We start from the raw sequence: 15,217 nt of genomic DNA, 5'->3' as shown, positions 1-15,217 counted from the left end.
CTGGACAGGACGAGGTTCAAATCCCAGGTTGGGGCCGGACGCCGCACCGGCGGGTACAATCGGTCCAGGCCTTTCAGGAAGCGGGAGACCATCGGATTGGAAAAGATGGAGCGACCTTCCAGGGAAGGACGAAAAGCGGACACCGCTGCCAGGTGTACCCGCAATGAGGAGACCGCTAGACCTTGCTCCTTAAGGTACCAAAGGTAGTCCAAGATGGTAGGGACGGGTACGATGAAAGGGTTGAGCCCTCGTTGGTCACACCAGAGCGCGAACCTCTTCCATTTCGCCAGGTAGGTGGAGCGAGTGGAAGGCTTTCTGCTCTCAAGCAGGACTTGCTGCACGGCCGCCGAACAGTCCCTTTCTGCGTGGGTCAACCACGCAGGTACCAGGCTGTAAGATGGAGGGACTGCAGGTTCGGATGGTGGAGTCTGCCGAAGTCCTGCGTGATGAGGTCCGGCCATAACGGGAGGGAGATGGGATCCCGAACGGAGAGCTCGAGCAGCAGGGTGTACCAATGCTGTCTCGGCCAGGCCGGAGCCACGAGTATGACGGTGGCTCGATCCCTCCTCAGCTTCTGGAGCACTCTGTGCACGAGAGGAAAGGGAGGGAAGGCATAGAGGAGGTGAGTCTGCCAGGGATACAGGAACGCGTCCGACAGAGAGCCCGGCGAGTGACCTCGGAACGAGCAAAACTGGAGACACTTCCTGTTCGCCTTGGAGGCGAAGAGGTCGACCCGGGGAAACCCCCACCTCTGGAAAATCGCATGTGCAACGTCGGGACGAAGGGACCACTCGTGGGAGAGAAACGACCTGCTGAGATGGTCGGCCAGCGTGTTCTGCACTCCCGGAAGAAAAGACGCTTCTAGGTGAATGGAGTGGGTCACGCAGAAGTCCCACAGGAGGATCGCTTCCTCGCAGAGGAGAGAAGAGCGGGCTCCGCCCTGCTTGTTCACATAGTACATCGCAGCGGTGTTGTCCGTGAGTACTGTTACACAACGGCGTTGTAGGTCGGAGCAGAAGGTCCGGCAGGCGAGGCGGATGGCACGGAGCTCGCGGACATTGATGTGTAGCGCGAGTTCCTGGGGCGACCAAAGGCCTTGGGTGTGAAGCTCGCCCAGGTGGGCCCCCCAACCGAGCGCTGAGGCATCCGTCGTCAGCGTAACGGATGGGCGAGGAGGATGGAACGGGACCCCCGCACACACGACCTCCGGGGTGAGCCACCAGCGGAGGGAGTCGAGGGCCTTCCTGTTGACCGTGACCACCATGTCGATGGGGTCTCGATGAGGCCGGTACACCGTCGCGAGCCAGGACTGGAAGGGGCGAAGATGGAGTCGCGCATATGCGGTGACATACGTGCAGGAGGCCATGTGACCCAGAAGGCGTAGGCAGGAGCGCACGGTTGTGGTCGGGAAGGCGACGAGATTCCGGATTATGGAGGTCATTGTCTGGTGCCGGGCGCGGGGAAGAGAGGCCCTGCCAACCGTGGAGTCGAGAACCGCTCCGATGAACTCCAGCCGCTGCGTTGGGAGCAAAGTGGACTTCTCGGTGTTGATGAGAAGACCAAGCCGCTGAAAGAGAGACAGAATTTCTGCCATCTGTTCTATCACGAGCTGACGGGACTGAGCTCGGACCAGCCAGTCGTCGAGATAGGGGTAGACGTGCATCTGACGACGGCGGAGGGCTGCTGCTACGACTGCCATGCATTTTGTGAATACCCTCGGTGCCGTGGAGAGTCCGAATGGCAACACGGCGAACTGGTAGTGGGCGTTGTTGACCACAAACCGAAGGTAACGCCGATGAGGAGGATAGATCGCGACATGGAAGTAGGCGTCCTTCATGTCGAGGGCGGCAAACCAGTCTCCTGGATCCAGGGAAGGAATAATGGTCCCCAGGGTGACCATACGAAACTTGGGCTTGAGCAGATATTTGTTCAGCTCGCGAAGGTCCAGGATAGGACGTAGCCCGCCTTTCGCCTTGGGGATGAGAAAATAACGTGAGTAGAATCCCCTGCCCCGCCTGTCTTGAGGCACTGCTTCTATGGCACCCACGCTCAACAGAGTCCGAACCTCTTGCAAGAGGACTTGCTCGTGAGAGGGGTCCCTGAAGAGGGACAGGGAGGGTGGGTGGGAAGGCGGGGGCGAAACAAATTGAAGGCGGTATCCCGACTGGACTGTTTGAAGCACCCAGTTGTCCGATGTTAAGCGGGACCACGCCGAAAAGAAATGGGAAAGGCGGTTGTAAAATAAAGGGGAAGGATCCGGTAGGGAGAGTGATGGGCCGTCCTCGATCGTCCCATCAAAAGGCCTGCTTAGCCCCCTGCGGGGTCTTGGAAGCGGCCTGGCCCTGGTTGCGGCGGTTGCCGGACGGACGACGGCGATTTTGGGTCGGACGTCTGCTGGTGTAGGGGCGATAACGCTGTTGATAGCGGGAGGGCTGCGGCCGGAAGGGCCTGCGCTGCGTCGCCGGCGTGTGCATTCCGAGCGTGCGGATGGCAACACGCCCGTCCTTCAGGGTCTGGATCCGAGCATCCGTCTTTTCGGAAAACAGACCCTGGGTGTCGAAGGGGAGGTCCTGGAGTGTATGTTGCACCTCCGGCGGCAGGGTGGAGGACTGCAGCCAGGAGATGCGCCTCATTGTCACGCCGGATGCCAAGGTCCGAGCCCCGGAGTCCGCGGCGTCGAGGGCGGCCGTAATAGATGACCGAGAGGACTTCTTCCCCTCGTCCAGCAAGGCGGAGAACTCCTGGCGTGATGTGGAAGGCAGGAGCTCCGAGAACTTCGCCAGGGACGTCAGAATGTCAAAGACGTACCTGGCGAGGAGGACCATGATGTTTGCGATCCTCAGCTGCAAACCCCCGGCGGAGTAAATCTTACGGCCGAGCAAGTCCATGCGCTTGGCTTCCTTGGATTTAGGCGCAGCGGCAGGTTGGCCGCGCCTCTCCCGGTCGTTAACAGATTGGACCACGAGGGAGTCCGGGGTTGGGTGAGAGTAAAGGTACTCATAGCCTGATGGTGGGGCTGAGTACTTCCGCTCGACCCCGCGTGCTGTGGGAGGAATAGAAGCGGGAGTCTGCCATAGCGTAGTAGTAGCGTTCTTTTGAATGGTCCGGACGAAGGGCAACGCCACACGGACGGGCGCATCCGCACCCACCACGTTGGTGATTGGGTCCTCATCCTCCTGGACCTCCTCTACGGGAAGATTCATGGATGCCGCCACCCTGCGAAGCAGGTCTTGGAAGGCCCGGAGGTCAATGGGCGGGGGTTCGCTGGTCGCAGCCCCTGCCACCGCCTCGTCCGGCGAGGATGACGAAGATGCACCCTGCAGAACCGGCTCCGGCTCTACGTCCGGTGGGTGAGCCTCCTCCGAACCGTGCAGCGTGGGCGATTGGCGGACCGGGTGAGCAGATGGCTCGTGCGGAGGAGAGGGAGGCGGCCGACTAATAGTCGCTTCAGGGACCCTGGTGCTGGTGGTCACATCCCTCCTGGGAAACGGGATACCTTGACCTTCATGCTGTCCCCACGGGACCCAGTAGCCCCACTGCTCATGTGGAAGTCCTTGTGGGGTAGGCCACCGGTGGGTAGTATCATCGGCACCGGAGGCTACGGAAGCCGTGCGGGATGGCCAAGGCGGTGCTGTAGTGCCGACGGACTGAACCGCTGACGGCGGGAGGCCATGCACCGACGGCACCGAGGGTCGATACGCCGAGCGCCGACGGGACGGTGACCGTGAGCGTGGACTCCGACGGTGCCGGGAGCTCGACCGGCGCCGGGAGCTCGACCGGGACCGGGATCCGCGGTGCCGAGACGACCTCCGACGGTACCGACGGTACGGTGACCTGGATCGGTGCCGGGAGTGCGACCGGTACCGAGATCGAGAACTGTACCGGGACTCAGACCGGCGTCGGGATGGTGCTCGGTGCCGCGAGGAGGAGCGGCGACGAGACTCCGAGCGGCGGGACGGGGACCTGCGCCGGGACCGGGACCGGGACCTCGACCGTCTTCCGCGCCCCTCGTCAACTGAGGGCGGTCTAGTCATCCTGGCTGGCTTGCCGAGAGAGACAACAGCCCGCACCGGCGGTGCCGGGGGCCGGAGGCTCGGAGCCTCTATGAGCCTGATGAGGTCTCTGGCCGAGGAGAATGTCTCCGGCGTTGAAGGCAGCCTTGGCTCCACCTCGGTCGGTGCCGGGGAGCGTGGCGGTGCCGGACTCGACGGCGCTTGCGGAGCCGGAGTCGAGGGCTCAGGGCCCGTTTTACGCACTGCCGCAGCCACTCTCGTAGTGGACTCTGTGCGTGCCTTCGCCACAGCCTTCGCCAGTCTCTGCTTGCGTGCAGGCGAGAGCGAGCGGTGCCGGGTCGTCTTCGGCGGCGGTTTAGGTACCGTGGCCACGGTGCCGGCGCCGGTCGGTGCCGCGGGTGCACTCTGCACCGAAGAAGCCCTTGGTGCCGGCGCTGACGGTGCCGGGGGCTGGAGGGACGCCTCCATAAGGAGCTGCTTGAGGCGACTGTCTCTGTCCTTACGCGTCCGCGGCTTAAAAGCCGAACAAATGGCACACTTATCTGTACGGTGTGCCTCGCCCAGGCAACGAAGGCAGGAGCCGTGAGGGTCACCCACTGGCATAGGCCTCTGGCACGTTGAACAGGGCTTAAAGCCCGGTGCCTTGGGCATGAGCCCGCACCGGGGAGGGGGAGGGAGAAAATACTCCCCCTATCCTTATCTAAACTAACTAACTATTAAAACTAACTATACTAACAGTAAAAAACTATATACAAAACCAGTAGAGAGAGCTAGGGGTGTGGAGGACTACTGAGCACTCCACAGTTCCGACTGCCGTCACGGGCGGGAAGAAGGAACTGAGGAGCGGACGGGCCGGCTGGGGTATATATTCAGCGCTATAGCGGCGCCACTCCAGGGGGCGCCCAGCCGGCCCGCCGGAGTTGCTAGGGTAAAAATCTTCCGAAGAGCCGTGCACGCGCGGCGCGCACACCTAACTGGAATGCATTGGAGCAATCACTCGAAGAAGAACTTTTGTATATCACAGACTATATATAGAAACTCACCCAGTAATTTCTGCATCAAGCTCATAACATAGGCATCATTTGCATTTCTACTGGTTTGGTGCCAGTTCATAAATTCAGGCTATGGTTAAACTGGAGCTGGCTTGAGAACCTAGAGTAGGATTAGTGCCAGTTCATGGGCTTGGGCTAGTTTGAGGGCCTGATCTAATCGCAGAGTGGGGACAGGATTCTGGGTCTGGCTAGAACTGAAGTTGGAGCTAGTCTGAAAGCCCAAGGTAGGGTGAAGATTGAGACCATCTTGTCGGGTCAGGCGAAGATAAGGGTCGGGCCAATTTGAAAGTCAGGGTGAGGTACAGAGTTGGGACCAGATTGTTAGCTTAGGTAACTTTTAGGATTGGGTCTCGCTCGTGGACTCAGGCGAGGGTGATGGTGGGGTCAGTTTGTGCCTCCAGGCTTGGGTTTGAACCAGTTTGTGGGCATCGGCTGTGGTTAGAGTTGGCACCCATTTGTGGGTCTGGGCAAGTGTTAGCATTGGGCCTGGCTGGAGATCCCATCCAATGTTTAGGGTTATCACTCAGGAGGGTTGAGGCTGGGGCCAGCTCATGGTCTCATACAGTGTTCACACTCCAGCATATGTCACATGTGTGTACTCACAGCAATCTGCATCACACAGCTTGAAGCAGAGAGGAAGGGAGTGGGGTGGCACAACATTCTTCCTCCTTTCATCTGAGTTCAGCATGGAAGCAGAGGTGCTATGCAGCCTGTTGCACCAGTGCTCTTAATGTCAACAAAAAAGGGGACAGGAGTGCTCCAGATATAGCCCTTCCCTTTGCCCCGCTCTGTATCTCTGGTTCAGATCAGTGCAGTGAGGAGCGGGGGGAGAGGAAGCAGGCAGCCCTGTATTTTACTTTGTGGGTGTGACCAGTCCGGGGTTCTGAGCACAGCAAATGTGAGTCAAAAATAGATGGCTACTCATTTCTCCCAGACTGTTTCTGATCTCACTTGAAGTCCAAAAATGTATTTTTGCAGTACTACAGACCACTGAAATAAGACAAATCTCTCTCTGAAGCAGACTGGCCATTACTTAAGGTGTCTTGTTTGCCGACTGTAGGAAAAATAACATCAAAACAAGGAGGTATGCAACAATATTTGAAAAAGCATGGAAACATACCTACAGAGTGCACATAAGTCTTCAATCCAACCACACTGTTTTCTGCATTCTGAGTTTCTTACCATTTGCCTGTAGTTTGATGCTTTGCCTCAGAACCTGGGGTTCCTATTCCTTTCATAAAGACTCTTTTTACATCAGCTGTTGTGTTTGGGCTCATTTTTTTACATTGGCCCTGTCTCCCATGTTGGTTGTGCTCCAGACCTACAGCACGCAACTTTCATAAGGTTGTTTTGACGCAGCAAAAGTTGACCTTTGCCAAGTGCTGAAAGGGGCACTGTTGAGTAGTTTTGGTTTAAAATTTGATCTACCTTAAAAATATTTATTATCTGGTTGGAGAAATGCATTCTGGGTTCTAAGGATCTATTTATTTTCACTTACATTGTATTGACTTTAAAGGCAGGTTAAGAAAAAAGCATTGTTAATACACAAGCACATTTTTTGCCTTTCTGAGAGTTGATTATTGGCTTACATAAGTGTTCCCAGGTTGGAGAAGTCTGCCATGAGTTTAGTTAATAGGATTACAGGGATACAATTGAATTAGATTTGAAAACTCTGTGGGGCAGGGATTATATCTTCATGTAAAGTCAGATCCTCTTAGCTAGTGTACTTTGTCAGATGGAGCTATGACAATTGAAACCAGCTGAGGATCTGCCCTGTAAAGTGCCATGCCATACATGGAGCTATATAAATATTAAGATTAAAGTCTTTAAAGTAGCCAGTGAGTTGGCATATCTCAATTTGTAGGTGCCCTTCTCGAGCAGGAGAGCCATTAGCAGAATTCTGAACAGTACACACTTTGGTGTTCCTGCCAGGAGGATGGACATAATGACAAGTGCTGTGCACTTGGGCACAGGAGTATTAGGATAAGGGGAATAGTTAGCTGTCAAGAAACTGCAGCTTCTTCCCAAACCCTCTCATCCTTACTGACCAAGCCTTAGGATGTCATGACCTAACCAGTTTCCCCAGCCTGGAAAGATTACAGCAGGGTGAAATGTTAGATGGGTGTTTTTGAGGGTAAAGCACAAACCTCTTGTTAAAGGGGATGGGTTAAAAAACACAGGGTGGAAAAACAAATGTATTTATTCTCTTTGCAGGAAATGATTACATCATGCGTAAGATGTTAAGCTACTCGTTCAAAGCTCTGAAATGCTTCAAAAATAGTTAGTGTTGGGTTTTTTCCCCCCAATTATTCAGTAAAAATCAGAGTCAAATCTTTGCTTTCGGTGCTCCTTGACACTTTGTTGTATACCAGTATTTTTTAAGACTACTTCAAAAGCCTCCCTTCACATAAATCATAGATCACACTAAACAGACAGACAGATAATAGAGGTATTCGTAGTGGTGTTTTCCTGGTCATGTCAAATCCCTTTTGCACTCAGGGGAAATTCTAGGATGAATTTGTTATTTCCAATTGTAGCCGGGTGGCATGCCCCATGGCTTGAGGCTAAGCCAACCCTGATTACACCATGAGCCCCCCTTGAAGAGAATAAGGTAATTCAAATATAAAAGGCTGCAGAAAACTATGGGGAGGGTGTGGTTGAGACAAACTCAGGAATTAGAAGATGCAGGAGAAGGAAGCAAGGTCAGACAGCTGAGTTCTCTAGCCAGAAAGGGCTGCTTCAGACGGAGCAGACTGATGGAGAAAGAGCTCTAGTTGTGGCTGAAGAACTGGAGCTAGCTCTGAACTGTTGAATTATGATTTTGGACTTTATGCTGAGGACTCATTGAGGATTGGTTGGATTATTTTGTGATTCAGGACTCCGAGGTCAGAGCTTTATTTGATATTAAACCAGCCCCAGCATGGAGTGCTGTGAGCAACAAGAAAGACTGTATGGAGTGCTTAAGGGGCCTCCAAGAATGGGCTAACAGGCAGGGTACCTGTGATGTGACCCCTAGCCATGAGGAGCACTCGCTAAATGGCCATGGTGCTACACCTGGGAGCTCTCACCAGAAGTGACTCCTCTCTGAGACACAGCTCAACCCACTCATACAAATACCCTTGCTTACAGAAAGCACAACTCATCTCTCTTCCCTATGGGAACATGCTGCCTCAAGGGCTTTGTGGAGAGAGGGAGGAACCCTGTTCCTATAAAGCCTGCTCTTTGTGGCTCACAAGTGTCAATGATGAACCAAGACCATGCACTTACACCCCCACTCCCCACTTTGTGTGTGGCAGAATATGGAGGAAAGATAAGGAGAGAGAAAGTGGGGAGAGGAGAGGGCCTGAGGTGCCTTGCTTACTCAGTAACTAACAAGGAGATTTGGGAAGTTGAATTCAAAGGCTTTCACTTGCTCTGAAGTTCTAATATATGCATTGCCTCCAATTCTCCATCTTTATTATTTAAAAAACCAACCAAACAAAAAAAACCCTCCACTGAGCCTAGACACCAGTTATACACCAGATTTTGATTTTTGACTGACAAACACAGACTTGAGCTGCCCTCAACTCTCCTTCCCAGGCTGAACCTGCCAAGAGTGTGATAATTCTGCTGCAGATGGGTCAGTTATGCCCCCTGGTGGCCATGCTCCTACAGCTCTCCTGACAGCACAAGCCTCCCTGTATTGTGTCTGGCATTTTCTCTTGTTATTCTCCCCCGCCGCCCCAAACTCCTAGGGACTCTTGTGATACTCAGGTTCCTCCTCCTCTGTGCAGTAAGACTCACTTCTCCATGAGCAGTAGTTGTCAGAAGAGGTCTGCAGAACTCCCAAGAGGCCATATGTGGCCATGACCCTGTGCAGAGACACTGGGCCTCCATGTGACTTGCCTTGGCTTCCAATATATTCCCCCAATATCCACAGGGATCTTGTGGTTTGGGGAATGGGGGAAGTGAACTGTGTTGCATCCAGGATGCAGGGTCAACCCTATCCCCTGACAGAATGAGGGGCAAGCTCAGTTGCCAGCCCTTTATACAGGTGCAGCCCACGTAAGGGAACACAGGAACCTAAAGAAAGACATTACTCCTGTCACTTCTCCAGAAGGAAAGGAGCAAGTCAGGATCCACAGTTTCACCAGCTGACTTTTGATTCCAGACTTCTTAGACCATAAGCCCAGAAAACAAACTGCTGTCTGGCTAAAAGGGGCCCCCTAACAACAGGGTTGAAGCATCAAGGTAGGAAGCTTCTTCCACATTGTCCCTTCTCTGTGGCAAAAGAACTTCTGTTCTGAGGGGCTTATCAATCCACTGCCACTCTTCTCTAGCACAAATGAGGAGGAAGGGGTCAGAAAAGAGGAGAAATGGGAGCAGGAGGAAGAGCCAAATTCTGTACTGACTTAGACTTTGTGCAGCCTTCTTAAAGATAATTGGTCAAATCCTAGCCCCATTGTAATCTATGGGAATGTTGCTGTTGCCTCAATGGTGACCAGGGTTTGGCCCAAAGTTAGTGGGTTTGCACAAGGTGTAAGAGCAGAACTTGGCCCTTAGAAATTGGAGAGAGAGAGCACCTCTGTAGAGTGATTCATATTTAGAATTATCAGCCCACAATAACTACAGTGTGGAGGAAAGCTATGTTTATCCAAGCGACTGGCTGCATTTATCTGGAATGCCATAGGACCTGGATCTCTTATGGATAATTTCTGTGCTGCAGAACAACATCACAGACCCACATTTAGCACTTCAGGATCTGATTATACCCTTTTATTGTAAATGTCTCTCTCTGCTCCTGCCACATCCTCTCCAGAGGACTGAGTCCCCTGTCAACACTGAATGTCTTCAAGGCCCTGCAGAACTCTGGCCTTTCCTCCTTATCCACTCTTGTTTCTTATTGTAAAACCACATCCCCTCTATTCTGTCAATGATGCCAGCCTCACTGCCCTGTTTGCCAGTGTCAGAGTTCCCTCCCCACTCTGAAGTACAGATGTGGGGACCCGCATGAAAGACCCCCTAAGCTTATTTCTACCAGCTTAGGTTAAAAACTTCACCAAGGCACAAATTCTTCCTTGTCCTTGGACGGTATCACTGCCACCACCAAGTGAGTTAGACAAAGATTTAGGAAAAGGACCACTTGGAGTTCCTGTTTCCCCAAAATATCCCCCCAAACCCCTTCACCCTCTTTCCTGCGGAGGCGTGAGAATGATAGATAAACAAGGTGAGCACAGGCCAGACCCTTTAGGACACTAAAAAACAATCAGGTTCTTAAAAACAGAACTTCATTATAAAGAAAAAAAAGTAAAAAGTGCCTCTGTAAAATCAGGATGGAAGGTAATTTTACAGGGTAATAAGATTTAAAACACAGAGGATTCCCTTCTAGGCAAAACTTCAAAGTTACAAAAAACAGGAATAAACTTCCCTCTTAGCATAGGGAAAAGTCACACGTTAAAACAAAAGATAAGCTAGCGCATTTCCTTGCTATTTTACTTACAATGTTTGTAAACCTAGATGCTTTTTTCAGGTAGAGTTTTAGGACATGGTTTTTCCTGCCCTGGTCTCTCTCTGTCCTGGAGAGAGCAACAAAGCAAGCACAAATGAAACCTCCCCCCACAGATTTGAAAGTATCTTCTTCCCTTATTGGTCCTTTTGGTCAGGTGCCAACCAGGTTATTTGAGCTTCTTAACCCCTTACAGGTAAAGGAGGGATTTTATGCTACCCTTAGCTGTATGTTTATGACAGACAGTTTCTTCCACAACCCTCTCTCTGCTTTCTTCCCTAACTCTCCTATGCTTGACAGGCCTTTCCTGAGATGGTCTACAAAGGCTCTATATTCTCCTCATTTAAATCCCTCTTGATGCCCCAGTTCTTCCAGGATGCCTGCAAGGAAATCCTCTGATCCAACTCTCATTGAAGTCAATGGGAAGACTCGTATAATGTCAGTGGAAGTAGATAAAGAACTGGAGACTTGTTCCAATCCGCAGTGAACTGTTCCTCTGTGTGGAGGAAGGAGGCTGAAGTAGGGAATTAGTGTGAGAGAAAGATGAGAACTGAATTGGGGGGGGTGGGGGGGAAGAGGAAAAGCCAACCCCAAGATTTAAAAAAACCTATCATACCCTCATTGCTTTGCTTGTCCATTGCAACCTTAGCCCCATCCTCTGCCTGCCTTATTGTTTTGCTCCTCAGGATGTGATGTCTCCATGGTTGGAACAAATTTAGCACCCAAAATTGTGCTACCACAATCTAAATAACAAATTGTCGGATTGTTGTGCATGAGAGTGTGGGAAACTGATATGCAAGTTTCTAGGATGAGGCTAGTTCTTATCTGCTGGTAGGCAGTAATAGGATAATAAATTAAAAGGCTGTCTAGGATGATGTTACCCAATGAAGTTACAGCTGCTGCCTGTGTGTATTTTATTAACCAATTAGCAATTGCTTGATTGCTTGCTTTAAGTGTATAAAGATGTATGCTGGAGAGAAATAAAATGACTCTGCTTCAAATCAAATTGGTTGTTGAGCTTTGTCCACGCACGCCTGCGCTGCAACAAATGGTGACCCCGACGTGATTCGTATCGAATGAAAGTGTCGGTGGCCTGACCCAGGCGGAGAAGCCCAGAGGCGAACGGCCAGGAGCCTGAGCCCAGAGGCGGGGAGGAGCTGCGGCGGGGAGTGCCGGAGAAGCCTGCGAGCGTCCGAAAAGAGAGACGCACCTGAGCCCTGAGGAGAGCGGCTATAAGCCGCGGAGGAGAGGGGCGGCTATAAGTCGCGGAGGAGAGGGGCGGCGGCTACAAGCCGCGGAGGAGAAGGGCGGCGGCTACAAGCCGCGGTGGATAAGGGCAGAGCAGCTAACGTGAGTACCGCTGTATCAGCTGAAGAAAAGATAACACAGAAGCCTTTGTTGTACATTATGAACCGACAGGGGAAAAGAATCTCCCCTGCTGCACTATCTTACTTATTAAGAAGAGAGGGGGAGTTGTGGAGGCTCCTCCTGACCGGCCTTCGGGCACAGGACGAGGAGGTGCTCCGCTGGAAGCGAGCCCTGGACGGGAAGACGTTGGAGTGCATGGCGCAGGCAGAGGCTTGTGCCGTGGCCCCGGAGGTCGTTCGGACCTACAGAAGCCCGGAGAAGGCATCCTACGCTGGCTGGTCTGAGCCTGGGACAGTGCCGGGAAAATCGTTATGCTTCTCCGGTATGAGCAGCAACAGCTGGATGTTCTGACACAGGTATGGAGAGCTGCCCAAAGATCCTAGCAGCCCTGCCATTTTTGCAACCAGGAGACTGACTGCCTGGACCCATGATTCTTACTGCAAAAGACCCCTTTACATCAGGAGAAGTTTCCTACTGATGATTGGCTTAATTTTTTTTTAGCTCCATTGTGCTTTTAAACAGCAGCAAAAAAGGACAAGGTAACGTGCTGGCTAATTTTTTCCTTGTCCGCTGCAGCCCCCACGTTCTGATTATTTCCCCCGTAGAAGCTGAACCACGACGGTGGTGAAAAAGGAGAAAAAACACTTACAGTATTGACATTGCCAAAGTCCAGAAATTTCTGACTAAAAAGACATTGAGAACTGATCCTGGTGAAGAGATAAAGAATTGTACACTGGCAGGAAGAAATTTGGGACTCCTGCTGAGAAATGTGATATTACTTGGATTTTGGGATTTATTTTACAGGCTGTGCCCTGTGTTTTGGATAAAATTTTTAGCATATATTGCCCTCCCTAATTGGATTGTAAATAATATGTCCTTATTTTATTGAGGCTGAGAAAGCATTGCCGTGGGAGCTAGTATGTTTGAATTTTTGAATGGCCAGCTGATGGCCATTCGGAGTGATTTTGAGCACCAGGATAGCCCACTGCCCTTACAAATATATTAGGAGTGCCATTTGATCTGGAGTTGTAAAAATATATTTAGACACTGTTTAAGTAAAAGTGTAAATATTTGCAGTGCCCCTCCCCAGCATGTAAACCAGTTGAGTTGGGGGGTGAGGGCTTTTACATATCGAACCCTGCCGGGTTCATGGGGAGGATGAATGTGAAATTATTTACCCCAGCTTTTTAGAGTTTAATTGTTTGTTGTTTTTCAAGTTTGAGAAAACTCAGCCAACGGGTTTGTTGAGTATTCTCAAAGGGGGGAATTGTGGATTGTTTAGGCATAAATTTAGGTAATTTGGGAGAATGGCTTTGAATTTATGTGACCCTAAGAATTTTTATGTAAAGTGTTTTTGTTAGTCTGTTTAGACTTTTTGTTAATTTTGTATTATGTACTGATTATTGGCAGTTGTATGATTGTTTGATATTTGATGTAGCCCCCACGGTGGGAAAGTACAGATAGTTGTTCACAGAAGATACCAGAAAGGTAGGGGCTAGTATGGTTTAGCAAGAGGAAATATGGATCGGGCCCAGGCAGGCACGCAATAGATAGAGAACTTGAAGAGGAAAAAAGGATCGGGCCCAGGCGGCGGGCAACAGACAACAAGCTTGGAATACTGGTTGATAACCTTGAGGGTGTAGTTGATAGAAAAGGTAATTAACTACAAGTGAGTAATGTTAGGCAGAGTACAAAGTTAACTCTGTGGTTGCTGGAGGGAATAGCAGTTGAATTTTGTAAAGATGCTAAAGAGAAAAGTTTTTGGTGTTTTTGAAATGTTTGTATATAAATTTAGGCAAAGAAATTAGTTTGCAATTGTTTGGTTATAAATAATTTGTTGTATTAGTTGAAGATTGTATATTGTGCTATGTTATTGTAATTGTATTAGGCTAAGGGTATATAAGTGGTGAATTTTTTTTTGGGTTTAAAAGTAGAAGTTATTAGTAAGAACCCTTAAGCTGTGATTAGCTTTGAATTTTAGGAGTAAGCTAGGATGCAATTGTATTATGTAAATGATTTACCTGATGAAGTAATTTTTTTGTTTTGCCTGCTAGCTATATAGGGTTTTGGTATATTTTAAGTAATGATTAATTGCCCAGTAGGGGTAGTTTTGTTTTGTTTTTTAGATATTAAAGAAAATTGGTGTTAGCTGTATAGCATTTAATGTACCATGTAATTATTTATGAATTGCATGGTTATGGATAAGCCTTATAGATTGAGGAAGTATTATTTGGCTTTTAGTTTTGTTTTGTTTAATTGGTTATTGTTATTTTTTTATGTGTTTTTGGAATAGAGGGGAGAATTTCCCTATGCTGCCTTGGTGGAAAATTACAGCAGCGTGGTCACAAGAACAGAGGGATGAGATAAAGTTGTTATGAGAAAGTAGGGAACTGCCAGAGCGAGGCAAATGCCAGGTGGCCTAGCTGAGATTGTTTTCAAGGTCCCAGATGGATTCCGGCGAAGTGGGTCCGGCCTTGGCTGATTTTGGCGCAGAGTGCCATGAATACTACGGCCTTTTGCTTGCCCCATGTTGCTGCAGTGGAAGCCCTTATTGGAAACCTGCTTTGTGGGTGTTTGCATATTGGCAGAACCCTCCTGGCCCCTTGGGCCACTTGCGTTACCTGGAGGAGGGATGTATAGGTAAAAATAGGGCATTGCGGAAGATATTGTTACGGTTTAGTTAGGCAGCTGGTGTTTAGATTTGCTTTTAGTTTTGCTGTGTAATAGATTGTAGTAATGTGATGCTATAAGTTGAAAATGTTTTGCTGTGCCTTCCTTTTTTTTTATTATGAGAAAAGGGGGGAAGTGTCGGATTGTTGTGCATGAGAGTGTGGGAAACTGATATGCAAGTTTCTAGGATGAGGCTAGTTCTTATCTGCTGGTAGGCAGTAATAGGATAATAAATTAAAAGGCTGTCTAGGATGATGTTACCCAATGAAGTTACAGCTGCTGCCTGTGTGTATTTTATTAACCAATTAGCAATTGCTTGATTGCTTGCTTTAAGTGTATAAAGATGTATGCTGGAGAGAAATAAAATGACTCTGCTTCAAATCAAATTGGTTGTTGAGCTTTGTCCACGCACGCCTGCGCTGCAACAAAAAATTATTATAACAGCATTGGGACTGCTAGGGCTCACCTCACTAAAAAGAGGTTCACAACTTCTCCATTACAGGTCCGGCATTAGAGATTTGTGTTTGTTGCCTGCAATGGCCTCTGGCAAAATCCTTGGTGGTGGTTGACACAGCTAAATGAGAATTCCCCCAGGAGCTCAGCACATCCTTCTCAAGGTACACATGACT

The sequence above is a fragment of the Mauremys mutica genome, chromosome 7, assembly GCF_020497125.1.
Source record: "Mauremys mutica isolate MM-2020 ecotype Southern chromosome 7, ASM2049712v1, whole genome shotgun sequence".
NCBI classification, from domain to species: domain Eukaryota; kingdom Metazoa; phylum Chordata; order Testudines; family Geoemydidae; genus Mauremys; species Mauremys mutica.
Note: the sequence above shows the minus strand (reverse complement) of the source record.